This window comes from Astatotilapia calliptera, chromosome 22, assembly GCF_964374335.1.
Source record: "Astatotilapia calliptera chromosome 22, fAstCal68.1, whole genome shotgun sequence".
Classification (NCBI taxonomy): Eukaryota; Metazoa; Chordata; class Actinopteri; order Cichliformes; family Cichlidae; genus Astatotilapia; species Astatotilapia calliptera.
Genome location: NC_137442.1, coordinates 30,481,183 through 30,494,573, shown reverse-complemented (window position 1 = coordinate 30,494,573; position 13,391 = coordinate 30,481,183). Strand labels below are relative to the sequence as shown.

Genomic DNA, 13,391 nt, shown 5'->3' with positions numbered 1-13,391 from the left:
GCTATTCAGAATAATCCTATTATCTGTACATAACGCAGAGTTGTCCTAAGAAGATCCTCAAATTCAAATTCCCTGTGTTACACTTGGTGATTACACTGATTCCAGCTCCGATGAGTATCCCTGTTGCAGAAGAGGGAGAGATCCTGCCCTTAAGTCACCATATTAAAATGAAGCAAAGAACATTGCCCTCAAACATACTTACATAAAGAGGATTTAACCCCCACTTTGTGTTCTCACAACCATAATCTACCTCCTGCTCAGCCTTGCCTATTTCACTGTGACTTCTCTCTTGTCACAGCGATGTTTGATTGAATGTAGCTGATGACGCGTCCCTGAATGTGCAGCCGGTTTGCTTGCCCTGGTCTGCTTAAGATAAAAAGACAAGTAAAGCCACATTAAACAATTCAAGAGTGAGGAATGTATGTAGATCCTTTCTTAAATGCAGTGCTGCATATGCAGAGAGATGGATTAAGCCTGGGACAGGAGACACAGGGACAGCTAAAAAACACACTCCACACCTTCCCACATTATAGATGTCTCACTTTCAGATTCACTGAACCAGCCATGAAAACAGAGGAAGCATTAAATAAAAGTCCAGCCCACCCTCAGCCTTTGCCGTGAAGGGAGAGAGCCAGCTCAGCAAGAATTTCCCCTTCAGAAACGATCGCGTCTCGCCGATAGCTGCATGATGAAGATATCCCACAATGCAGTGCTGTGACTTGCAGTATATTGAAGTGCAGGGCACGCTCACGCATTCAGGCAACTTCATGTCTCTTGCTTGTAGACTCTCTTGTTCTGACACTCTACCTACTCCTTTGTCTCCTGCAGGCTGTGAAGCTCACACATCAGTCCATCGACACCGAGCAAAGAATTCGTGCTGCTTAGCCGCTGCTCGGGTTACTCGTTTTTATAATGCAACCACTGGAAGAGAGATTCCTTACTGCACCAGGGTATAAATTGAGGCAAAAAAAAAATGAAATGAGCTCTGCTTCTTGTTTTTCTTGTTTACTGTAAACAGTGCATGTTTAATGTACTCAGCATTTAAATTCAAGGCGGGATCCTTTGGGAAAAATGCATTTGAAAAAAAATTCAAAAGGCTTCACAAGAAAACAGCTTATTTCAACCCAATATCTGACTTACAAGAACAAGGTACAGTTTTGTTCTGAGCTACAGCAAAGATCTAACTTGCTTCTGAAAAACAAATTCAGTCCATAACAGAAAACCTCAACTTGGAGTGTAAATGTTTTAGGCACAGACTGTATATAAAAGATGGCAACTGGTGGTCAGTGAAGCTCTGTTGTGAAGCCCTGGGCAGAAAATTTCCACTATCAACATCTTGACGATAGTGGAAACTGAAGAGTGGACGTGACACTGCATGCTCATATGAGAATAACTATGGGCCCACCCTACTTATCCTCCAATGGGGACCAAAATTCATAAAACAAACATTGTGTTGTATTCAATAAAATGTAACTAAAGACAGAGACAGTAAATGTGTTGGGAAACATTTTACTGAGGTCTCAGGGCAAGACAGCAGACGTGCCATTTTCCCATAGGTGTCTATAGAATCAGACTTCCTTTTCAAACCAGAAAAAAACCTTCTATTGGCTATTAGAAAGTCTACAGGTTTAATGCTCTTCAACACTACCTTTGCTTTTCAGATCCTAAAGCTACAGCTAGTCTATTTAAGTGGGACTACCCCCTTGCCCTTTAATTAAGTAGGTTATTTTGGTTTATTCTTTAGTATGTCAAGGCAAAAAAATAAATACATCACCAAACCATCTGAGGAGCAGTTTGCAAGGGCGCATAGTTTTCTTCTTAACTGCATCATGAGTAGTTTAGTTTAATGTATAAACCATTGCATCGTGAAACTGTTTCATGTTCCAAAGTTGAGCTATTGAGGCACTTAGGGTGAACAGATTAACTTATCTCGTATTCATAGGTAACATGGTAGCATAAAAATGCTTTTGGGTGGTCTTTTGCTGTGGTGACACCACAGCAGCTAGCTCTCCATCTTTGATTTGGCAGTTTTACACCAGCGGTTGGATCTGTAGCATTATTAAGACTAAAGGTAGTCCCAGAGCCTTAACGTCAGTAAAATAAATCAAATGTAATTTCGAATAAGTCAAGTAGTTAAAATTAAAATCCATGGATCAATTTTACAGAGATGTGAAGTTAGCAGCTTTGAATATGAATTCAGAGGCAGGGACATAAAACACTGATGTAACATGTGACATCAGTTAAGTGATGCAGCAGAAGCACCACAGCTGAAAGCAACGGCATTAAATCCACAACTAAGTTTAGGATTGAGTATGTTTAGGTAGCATTCATATTAAATTAAGTAAGGTTATCCTATTATGGGGAAATCTTTCTATATGTGCATTTAACCAAACCAAGTATTAAGAGCAGTGGGCAGCTGTGTGCAGCACTCAGGGACCAACTCCAGCTCTAAGCCAACCCCAGAGTCAAGGGTAATTTGAAGGAGAATTAGCCGATCATGTTTCTCATGGTGGAAGAAACAAAGGAAGATATTACAGTTAGCATTATTTTTATGCGGCATTCATTCAGAAACTAGCGAGTTTAGGGAGTGGTTTATTATTTACAGAATGATTATGGGGTAAATTTCACAGTATAAGTGTTATGCTATAAGATAATGCTATAATCTTTTAGTCAGAAAAAGCATTTTGCCACTGTGCTGCAAAGATTCAGCAATTATCATCATGAAGTCACAGAATGATGTTTGACTCCATGAGAATAGCTACAAATTAGAAAAGGAAATCAATGACTGAAAAGAATAATGTTTGTAATGTAAACCATTTTGCATGGCACCAGTTCAGCCCTGGCCCAAATCAATAGGTATTTTAGGATCAGAGGAATCTTTTCAGAGATCTTATGACCTTTAATGGAAGTATTCCTTTTTGTGTATTGACACTGAAGGAATAATAAACTATCAAAGATCTTGGAACCCCATCTGTGGATTTTTTTTCTTGCCTTTTATTTCAAGACAGATACTCTCCAGCTCTGTGGAGGACCGTTTGAGTGATGTAACTGTAGACTGATTTGTCTGGATGTAAGAATGCCTTTAATACTGTGACACAGAGAACTGCCAGATAAGAAAAAAAATATATAACAGTGGCATTATAGTGGGATTTGGACCTTAGCTACCTGAGAAATTTTTTTTTTCAATTTGTTAAAGCTTCATTAGCATTTCCTCTGACTGGATATTCACATAAAGTGAAACAATGTGCTGAATCTGAAATTAGATAATAAAGTAAGTAAAAACAGCTGAGGTGGATCTGAATTCCTGTGTTTTACTAGATGCTATCCCTCACCACAGTGAGCCAAAAGATTAATCAGTACAGATGGGAAAGTTGGGAAAAAATACAAAATGATATCCTGGCAATTACTCGACTAGATCTCCCACCACCCTGCTAACTGCTAACAGGCTAACTTTACGCAGTTACACTCTCTCACGTTTCATTTTAAGTTCTTTCTAATTAGTCTTTGGTTTTCCAAGCTTCTCCTGCTCGTTCAGTAGCTTCTAACGTCACCACGCCACACCTGCCACACCTGGAACTTAGTAACATGTTTTCCTTCTTGTTTGTTTAATGGGGGCTGGTAAACACTTTTCAGGAGCACTACCACCACCTTCTGACAGTTCCTTTTGCAGGCTACTACCATCGACACCATTCTAGCTGTTGCTATGCCAACTAATATGTCACACTAGCCCTCCTATTGGTGGTAGGAAGGCAAACAGAAAAGGAAAGCCCCTTAAGGTATGAGGTACTCAGGGGAGCGTTGCAGTAGGTAGTTACTCGCAGGGAGTCCACAGACCTGTATGATCCCTTCCTCATACGATGCCATTGATTAGTGGTAATTCAAACCAACAGCTCTGAAGCAGCAGCAGCATCAATACGTGCTCATTAGTGTGATCAGTCAGTATGCAAAAAGTCATATTCCCAGCTGCAAAGGAGACAAAAGAAAAAGAGTCTCCAGAAACATACAAGTGACTGTGTCAAATGAGGGAACAGGGGGGAAAAAAGCTGTTCACATTATAAGAGCACCATGCCACGGCCTGAAAGACAGGAAGCGCATTTACAGTAACCGAGCAGACTCCACAGAATAATGCTGCTCTTTTGCTCACAGTTCGACAGAAGGAGGTTGCTGTGTGATTGCACCAGCAGCCGGAGAAATGAGTCTGCAGTTGTTACGGCTGCTTGTAAATGCATACAAACCGGCCGATCCCAGATCGATTTTCTTATTTCTGATTGGCTCTCTGTTACTGTCGCGGGAGCCCTGCAAGAAGGCTACTGGTGGAGAGCGACGCTTAACTGACTGTTCCAAGGCACGGGCTGAATTTGTCACCGGGAACATTTTATCTCCATGTTCAATACAATTAGAGTGACATATATAATAATAAATAAATAAGAAAACACAGACGCGACAACAACCACCACTTTGTTTATGTTTATGAGACTGAGGTGGAGACACAGCTGGTGGTTATTCTTCCATAAAATTCCTTGCATTATGTTCAGGTGGAAGGGAGGCATCTAAATTGAGAGAGAAGGCCCGGAGGAGCGAAGAGTCAGGGGAGCGCCCTGAGAACAGAAGATATTTTTGTTTTCTCTCCTACTGTACAGCTTCTTGGAGTGAAGGGACTAATTAAACTACTTTTCGCTTCTTAGGGAGCCTTTTGGAATCGACAAAGAGACAGACAGAGAGGTACTTTTGTGGATGGACAGGAAGAGATTTGATTGAACGGAAGAGATGAAGAGAGAAATCGCTCTAAAGACACTAAAGTGAAATATTTTTGTGGTCTGGGAGAGACATGGAAGATAAAGCTGCACTGAGATATGATCTGAAGCGCGTGTGCATGTTTGTGTGTTCCCCACCACGCCTTATCAGTTGAGAGCTTGTGGCCCTTTTATGCTAAAGAACCTGCTCTCACACATTTTTTTCCTCCCCTGGCTTCATTAGCCAAACTGCACACCGAGCTCAGGGAGTAATTGGCTGCCCTTTCAGCCTCCTAATGGCAAGAGGAGAGGCAAGGAGAGATCAAGAGGCAAACAAGCAGAATTACAGTCATTTCATAAATAAAACCTCCACTCAGAGTCTTCTTGCTTTCCTGTGATCTGTTTTATTGTTTTTCACTAGCTACTTTATTGTTTTAACTCCCTGCTCTTTCCTTCTTCACTTATTTTCGGTCCTTTTATTAGAGGACAAAAAGAAGCGTCACAAAACACTTCTGTCAAATCCAGAACTCAGATTGTTTCCTTTTGATTTCAGACAGAGATTTGAGACAGAGTAGCTAGATCTTACAATAAGGAGCCTGAACAATAGTCTTGATTAAGCTTCATGTCTCATTCGCTTGATTCAAAAGATGCTCATAAAATGCAAAGCACTACTGTGCTAATTTACCCAGGACCGATGCTCTAATAAGCCCACAGAGTAAATGGAGGTTCACCTCGGACTGATAGGTAAAATCTTTGGATTTTAGCATTTTGCTTTAAACCATCCACCTCCAGCAGAGCAGCTGCTCTCTCGGCCTTATCGCAGTCATTATCAGACTGGATGTCTGACAGTCAGAAGACGCCCCTCCCAACTAGGATCAGAGCAGATTATGTGGCCGGCGGCGCACATGGGATGCATGGACATTGCGTTAACCCTTGTGGGTTACATCCCACTCCCGAACAGATCACGTGAAAACACATCCACACACAGAGATGACCATGAAAACATCTCTGTCTGAGTTGCTGATTCCCACTCATCCCATAATGATCATGTAAGCATTCACGACCCTCAAGCTATGTGTGAAGTTTGACGTAGTTTTGTGTCTTTTTAAGGAGCACTCCACTCGCTTTACACATGTGTGAAGTGTAATCAAAAAATGCTACTGAGTCTAAAAAAGCAGTTATAGTTGAATACCTTCTGTAGGTTTGTAACCCTGGAATGTCACACTGATGTCACCAGAGCACCTTTAGAACAGGATTCATTGAATTTTTCTTGTGTTATTTGAAGGAGAGTTGGGCTTGGTGAAAGTGGACATTAGTCTCTTGCCCTGTGGGAAATGTAGGATCTAATCTTTTTTGCAGCTCGTCGTACCTGTCACACCAAACTCTGCCTTTGCGGCATGATTTTAACGGTTCTTTTTATGAACTAGCTTCGATTCTTCCAGATTATGCTGAACTTAAATAACTGTTGGTTTTTTCTTTTAAGTCGGCTTCAAACATTTACATCTATTTCTATCTTGATGGATGACTTCTAACTAATCTAATATTTCTAAGCTTGTTTTTAGGAAGCTGTGTCATCTGTGCTCTTTCAACTTCAGAAACAAGTAAGTGTGACAGAAACAGGATCTATGTCCATCTGAGCTAACATAAGCTTAACAATATTATGCCTCATGTTGGAAATCAGGCCATGTTAAAACCCCGGTCAGACAGGCTCACAGACCAGTCAGTGATGATATGGCAACCACAAGTTGCAAGGGAAAAATGCATATTCCAAAACCAGTTGGAAAGTTTGTGGAAGCTGCTGTAAAATCAATTGTTAAAGCCCATTGTACACAGGCATAAAGAGGGGCTGCTGGCAAACACTAGTGTGAAACTGGTCGCAAAAAGGAATACGGTGCAGCACCAAAAATCTCCTTGTTATTAGTCTGGGCACCAACCATTGGTGGCAACAGCAATCTGCTAGCGACCAAAGCAACCACACAGAGGATTTTGGTGCAGCCTCTTCTTTGCAATCAGTTGGCAACAGCGACCACCCTCCACCAACCACTCACCAACTGGGTGGTGAGTGTAAAATGATTTGCTGTGCCACCTTGTGATTCAAAGTGGTATTACATGAGAGTACAGCTTGGAATCATTTCAACTTCAGTTGATATCTCTGAAGCGAAATGTATACACATTTATAGTTTACGCTATAAAAAAGTTGATTCTGTTCATCTGATGAACAGAATGAACTTTTGAGGATTTACTTACCTGGATGATTGAGCATGCATGAAGAAATTACTATCAAACTATTTCTGTTAGTTAGCATTATTACTATCAGCACAGTCAGTTGCTACAGTTTTGAGGTTCCATCTAAGTAAATTAAGATTTTTGTCTTTTTAACACTTTAAGCAGTGTGGTCCCACGAATACCACATTTTCTACTGTGGTACAGAAGGTAGAGCAAATCGGGAGGTCGGTAGCTCGACTCCGTGCTGCTTCATTCTGCATGTTGACGTATCCTCAGACAAGATACTGAACCCCAAGTTTCCCCCAATACATCCATGAGAGTGTGTGCCCGAATGTTAGACAAGGCATTTAGGCATAGAAAAGAAACTGTCATCAATGTTTGTAACTGGGTAAATGATGCTTGTAATAGAAAATACTTAAAGTGTTCACATTGAGTAAGTAGTAAATCACTTTCTATTACAAGTCCATTTACCAAAATTTGAAACATGCAAATCATGGAGAAACCCTGCCAACACGTTGAGTCATTAACTTACATGAGGCATGGCTCTATCGAAGCAATAAAGGTTTATAGTATTATTGATACAAAATTGTTACGAAACAAAAATGACAGCAATCGCGTACCAACGTTACGAAGATGATCCAACTTATTGGGGCATTAATAATGTCTTGTTTTTGTTAGTTATGTGGTTTAGGTACAGTAGGTGATCATGTTGCTTTCGCAGAATGAATTGAGTCAATGTGTCACCGAATCAACAAAATCCTGTTCAAATTTTATTTAGAAAAATCACAGTTTGACTATAAAGGTTATTTAAGTTGCTTATAAGAGAAATTCAAAGGGCCATGAATCATTTAAACGAAGAAAGTCTTGTGTACATTAGTACCTAACAGCATCATTAAAATCCAGTTATGATGGTTCATGGGAAAGTGACTGCTCACATTTTGCTAATTAAATGTAATATCACTCTTGTAAAAGATAAACTGAACGATTTCCATTTCCACCCATTACTGTGTTATGCTACAGACCACAGATCCATTTTACACTCATTTGAAGTCTCTCTTCTCTTTTCGCATAATGACTGTTTTGTTTTGTATTGTTTTTTTTTTTCCCGGAAAGGCCTTGGAGTTCTCCTCAGAGAAAAATAAATAAAAATCCTCTGACCTTTCGAATCTATCAGGTTACTGGAAGATGTACAAACAGCACACTTTTGCAGGGGCGGGGTAGTTAACCCAACTTTAAGCCTGGAGCTGTTTTGGACATGTACGTTTCCCCGGCCTCAGTCACATGATAAATGGACTGGTTCTTACATAGCACTTTCCTACTTGAGCACTCAAAGCATTTTAAACAGCACGCCTCAATCACCCTTATTAATACAAGCACTTTGTTTTTACACACATTCACACTCCAAGGATTGCATCGGAAATGCAACATAAAGTTCAGTATCCTACCCGAGTATACTTTGGATGTATCGAACCATGCAGATGACCTGCTCTACCTCCTGAGCTGTCGCCGCCACAGATTCACAGGATTTCCTTGTGTCTCTTCAAGAAAGATCTCCAAGATGCTGAGTCTGAATGTCCCTGCTGACCTGCCTTCACATGTAACCTTAATTGAAAGTGACTTTGAGGCTGCGTACTTATGTATTCCCATGCATGCAAGCAGTCAGGGGCATCTATCTTGTCAAGAATTTCTGGCGGCATTATGTGAGAGCAGGGTCACATAAATGAGCAAGGCTACATTGTTTCCCATAATGTGAGAGCCTGCAGTGTAGAACATAGAAAGGGATGCATTATTCACACAGAAGCAATGCGTGAAAAAACCACCAAAGACAGTAAGAGATACTAATGAGGCCATTTCCTCAACTCTGCAACTCACTTGCCTCATTGATATACACGTTGACTGCGACATCGATCTTTTGCAAGGTGCTTCAGGGTTAAAACCTCTTTTCATGTGTATATACAAGCACGAGTTAGAAGTGTGTGTGCAGGCGGGGGTGCTTATGAGTCCAAGTGACTGAGAGAGTAGTGCTCCAGCGCACATTTATCTTCTTATGTAACAACTAGACAAGCAGATGCAGGCTAAATGCTGCCTCTACCCACCAAAAACATGAGCAGCACAATTCTGCTCACTTCAGACAGAATTCAGCAGGTTCCCTTACAACACAAGCCCCAAACACGGATCAATTTGTTGGGGCCGTGCCTCCACATTCCCATTAACCTGGGGTCGGGCTGAAAATGGCCATGTTAAAATGGTCTCTCTCATCATTCTCTTCGTCATTAGCTGCCCTAAATGACAGCTAGAGAATGACCACAAAGGCTTTCACCCCCACTCCCCCACCATGAGCTGCCAATCATGCGGCTCCTTTGAGTATTCCTGACTGCCTGCACAGATTTCGCTTGTCTGCGCCCTGTGCCAAGCCTGATGGTAAATCTGAAAGGATTATACAGAAGGCGAGCAATAGCTGTGTGGCATTTAGGAAAGAAAAGACAGAGACAATGTGTCGTGCTATCAGCGAAGCTGGTGTGCTATCTCCAGGAAAAAGCAGAGCAGAGGTCCTAAACAGGGGTGCACCTAAAGCAGGGAGTCTGGGGTGTCACAGCCCCATCCTTGGGGGGGGGGGGGGGGGGGGGGGGGGTTGCCCTTTCAAAAATGATATGTTATGTTAAAAGTACCATAAGTCCAAATTATGTTGGAAAAAAAAGGTTCCACTGTCTTCCTTTAATGCATCACTGTAAATAATATTATTTAATGTTAACTAATGTAACATTTGGGGTTAGTCACGATTTTCTAATACTCAAACAGTCATTAAGATGACTGTCCTTTGTCTTGTCAACATATCTTCCTTGATTTTACTGCTGGGTGGTTGAATGCAGTGTACTACTAATGCCAAACAAGTGTGGTAATGTAATATGCAGTTTAGGGCGATCGTGGCTCAAGAGTTGGGAGTTCGTCTTGTAATCGGAAGGTTGCCGGTTTGAGCCCCGGCTTGGACAGTCTTGGTCGTTGTGTCCTTGGGCAAGACACTTCACCCGTTACCTATTGGTGGTGGTCAGAGGGCCCGGTGGCGTCAGTGTCCGGCAGCCTCGCCTCTGTCAGTGCGCCCCAGGGCAGCTGTGGCTACAATGTAACTTGCCATCACCAGTGTGTGAATGGGTGGATGACTGAATGTGTAAAGCGCTTTGGGGTCCTTAGTAAAGCTATACAAATACAGACCATTTACCATTAAAGCTAAACAAAACAACAAAAATTATAAAAATGACCCACTAACTACCAGCTATTCCACTGGCAAAGTGTCTGTCACAGTCATAGTTGGTGCTGCTGTACAAACAGGTAATAACAAACACAATCAGAGACAACGACAGCCAGCAAAACATATTTTTCGGAACGCGTTCAGAACTTAGAGGAAGTCCAGTTTATCGTTATGTTGCACCATTAAGCTAGCACATTACACATCAGCCAGAACAGTCATTCCTGAGTTGTTTAGAGCAGCGGTCCCCAACCCCCGGGCCACAGACCAGTACTGGTCCGTAAGTTGTTGAGAGTTGAGGCTCACGTGTGAAAGTCATGGTTTTCAGGATTTTTATCAGTTTTTAGCGTTATTTTTTTAAAATCATTTTTATCATTAACTCAGTTTCCCTGGGTCTCTTCCCGTGTGTTATGAATAAATCTTCTTTTTTTGGTACTGGTACTGGTTTTATTTTGTTGTATTTATACAGACACCTTAAAGGCCGGTCTGTGAAAATATTGTTGGACATAAACCAGTGCATGGAACAAAAAACGTTGGGGACCACTGGCTTAGAGCGTGAGTGGAAGAACAGTTCCCAGTGAATATTGAATATATATTTTACTTGACATGCCCATCTCTAACAATGATGTGTTCTTTATTGCTAATTCGAGATGCAAACCATTACAATATTCCCTCAACATGTGCCTCACACTGGTTTGATTCACTCCTTCACATTGCAAAAGTGTGCTTAAATCAAAATGACTTTCTTCTTTAATTCTACCAACATATTTACTGCTTTTTGTTAGCCCCTGAGTTGGATGTTGTGCTTTAATGTCCCTGGCATATCGTTACAGGGCATACATGCTTCATAATACATATTTATGCAGGCAGGTCTCTTCACAATGACAACTTGCCAACTTGTCAATTTTCTAGTAGTTTATATTTATATTTGATAAAGTTTGTGTTTCCCACTCATTGTTTCTTGGTTCCCTCTTGTGCACACCCCACCCAGTTCTCAGTCCAGTATTGATATGTAATAATCACAGTGGATGCCCAGGAAAAGTGTTAACAACCGTGAACAGTGAACTAACCTCACTCACAGAGAAAAAAAGACATCACAACCTGAAATGTTGGGCTAGTCTTTGTTGGTACTATCTTATTTGATAAGCAGACATACACAGCTGGTACAAAAGAAACAAAGATGTTAGTTTAAAATTTCTATAAACTCCACATTAGGCAAAAATGCATCATGCAATTAAAGAGCGTGATTAACGTAGGCTCCTCTGAACGGAAATGCTTTGCACTCAGTGGTTAACTAGTAACGCATTTACTATCAGGCTAGAAATAAGCCAGCAGGCAAAGATGTTGCCTCTTCTTCCGGAGGCTTCAGTGCAGCCCAAACCTGAGACCTGAGAGCAGGGAGGGAAGTTCCAGAGAAGTGCCACGCGCCTCCATCCTTTTGCCCCGCGTGAAGATCATTCATAAAAATGGCAGACCTACACTGCTTTCATCCTTTTGGCTGTACAAAAACAGCCTTGTTTTTTTCTCCTCCTTTTATTTTAAAGAAATGTCCGGAGAACGACACAAACAGTCAAAAACACACACATACTACAGGCGGGAATATCTTCAGCTCGACTGGTCTGTTCACGCGGTTTATCAGCACCGCGCAGCCGGAAGACGAACAGTTTCCGCGAGTAAACAAAAGCGTCTGCGCCGCTTTCCAGAAACTGAATATTAGCCCTAGAATACATTAGGCATAAAAGCAAGCTAAACTGAAGCAATAACGTCGACCCGCTCCTCTTACCCGAATAGGCGAGGCAGTGTCGGTGCCGGTGAGGAGGGTATCCCTGCTGCAGGACAGAGAGAGATGCTCGTCTCGGCTCGCTCTTGTGCGACTTTCTCCGGAGCTCCTGGCTGAACAGCGTCGCTGGACCGGTCGCGTGCTCTTACTGCCGCTTGTCAGTGCACGCTCACACACATCCACACACGCGCAGGCTGAGTGACTGACTTAGTGGCCCCTGGCTACAGCAGCCGAACCCTTCAAACCATGATACCGTGCAGGCGACAGGCATCAGTGATGGTGCTGCTGCTGTGGTGGCAGCTTTCTCTCCTCCAGGAGCCTGGGCTGGACAGGACGGCAGGGGAGGGCAATGTGTTTAAGTGGTATGCGCCGGCGGAGTGGATTTAAACGGGGGGATGGTGTAGCTGGGATTACGTGGTAGGGGTTTAATTAGATAGCCCTGCGCCCATTGGCACCAACGCTGCGCACAACCCTCCCCTCTCTCTCTCTCTCTCTCTCTCCCCCCCTCTCCCCTCTCTCTCCCGTCTCTCGCTCTCTTTGTCTTTGGCAGTAAAATAGCTGGATGTGTGGATCTCATCACCGGCTGATGCCGCACCACGCTGTGTGCTTAATAATATTTCATGCACAACATTTTTATTCCAAGTGACTTGCGATGAGGACTGCACAGGGGTCAGGAGCGTTCAGCTGTTTGTACATTGGGGTGGCCTCATCTCTCAGGGGAAAAAAATGCATATGGAGAGGAGTGATTGTGTAAGTGTTGTTTCTGCATTTTCAGAATAATGTTGGTCCAAAATCATCATTGCAACTGACCAATCACGATGTTGTGGTGTTATGGCTTTGCAATGTGGGGTGAAAAATACAAAAATGTATTTCTTTATAAATACCACTGTTCTGTGGGGTGGGGGGATAAGCGTTTCAATTGTCCTTTATTAATTTATACAGTATAATGAATATGGCCTCAAGTTAGCTTTGCTGTTATTCAATTCCCACATTGCAAAATTGGTATGGCCTGGATCTGGCCCACACAACGTGCATACACATGGCCCACATACCACAAAGAATGACGGCCCTTTGGTGGCCCAGATCTGGTTTACCAGAGGTGGCCAACACATGGGCCAGCAAAAGGCCAGTTGCAGACAAACTGCTGGTCCTGTGCTGGCTCAGATAAGTTTTAGCTCTGGCCCCAGATGTCAGCCTAATGTGTACCTTAATCAAGCCATGTAATAACAACATGTGCTGGAACATAATAGTGACATGAGGAAACTCTGTTCAGACAGTGAGTGGACTGATTCTTATATAGCGCTTTTCTACGCTCCCGGATTACTCAAAGTGCTCTATACAACACGCCACATTCACCCAATCACACACTTTCTCTAAACTGAGTGCTTACTACTACCCACTAACCTTC

At 42.4% G+C, this 13,391-nt stretch overlaps 1 protein-coding gene across 1 annotated transcript in view; it reads right to left on the bottom strand.

Annotated features, from left to right (window-relative positions):
- The window catches only part of hpca (hippocalcin), a 51,483-nt gene extending 39,141 nt beyond the window's left edge, over nucleotides 1-12,342 (bottom strand). Inside the window, exon 1 of the mRNA XM_026155594.2 lies at nucleotides 11,987-12,342. The gene's annotated coding sequence lies outside the window, so the exon portion shown is untranslated. The remainder of the gene's footprint in view (nucleotides 1-11,986) is intronic.
- Between the last annotated feature and the right edge of the window lie 1,049 nt (nucleotides 12,343-13,391).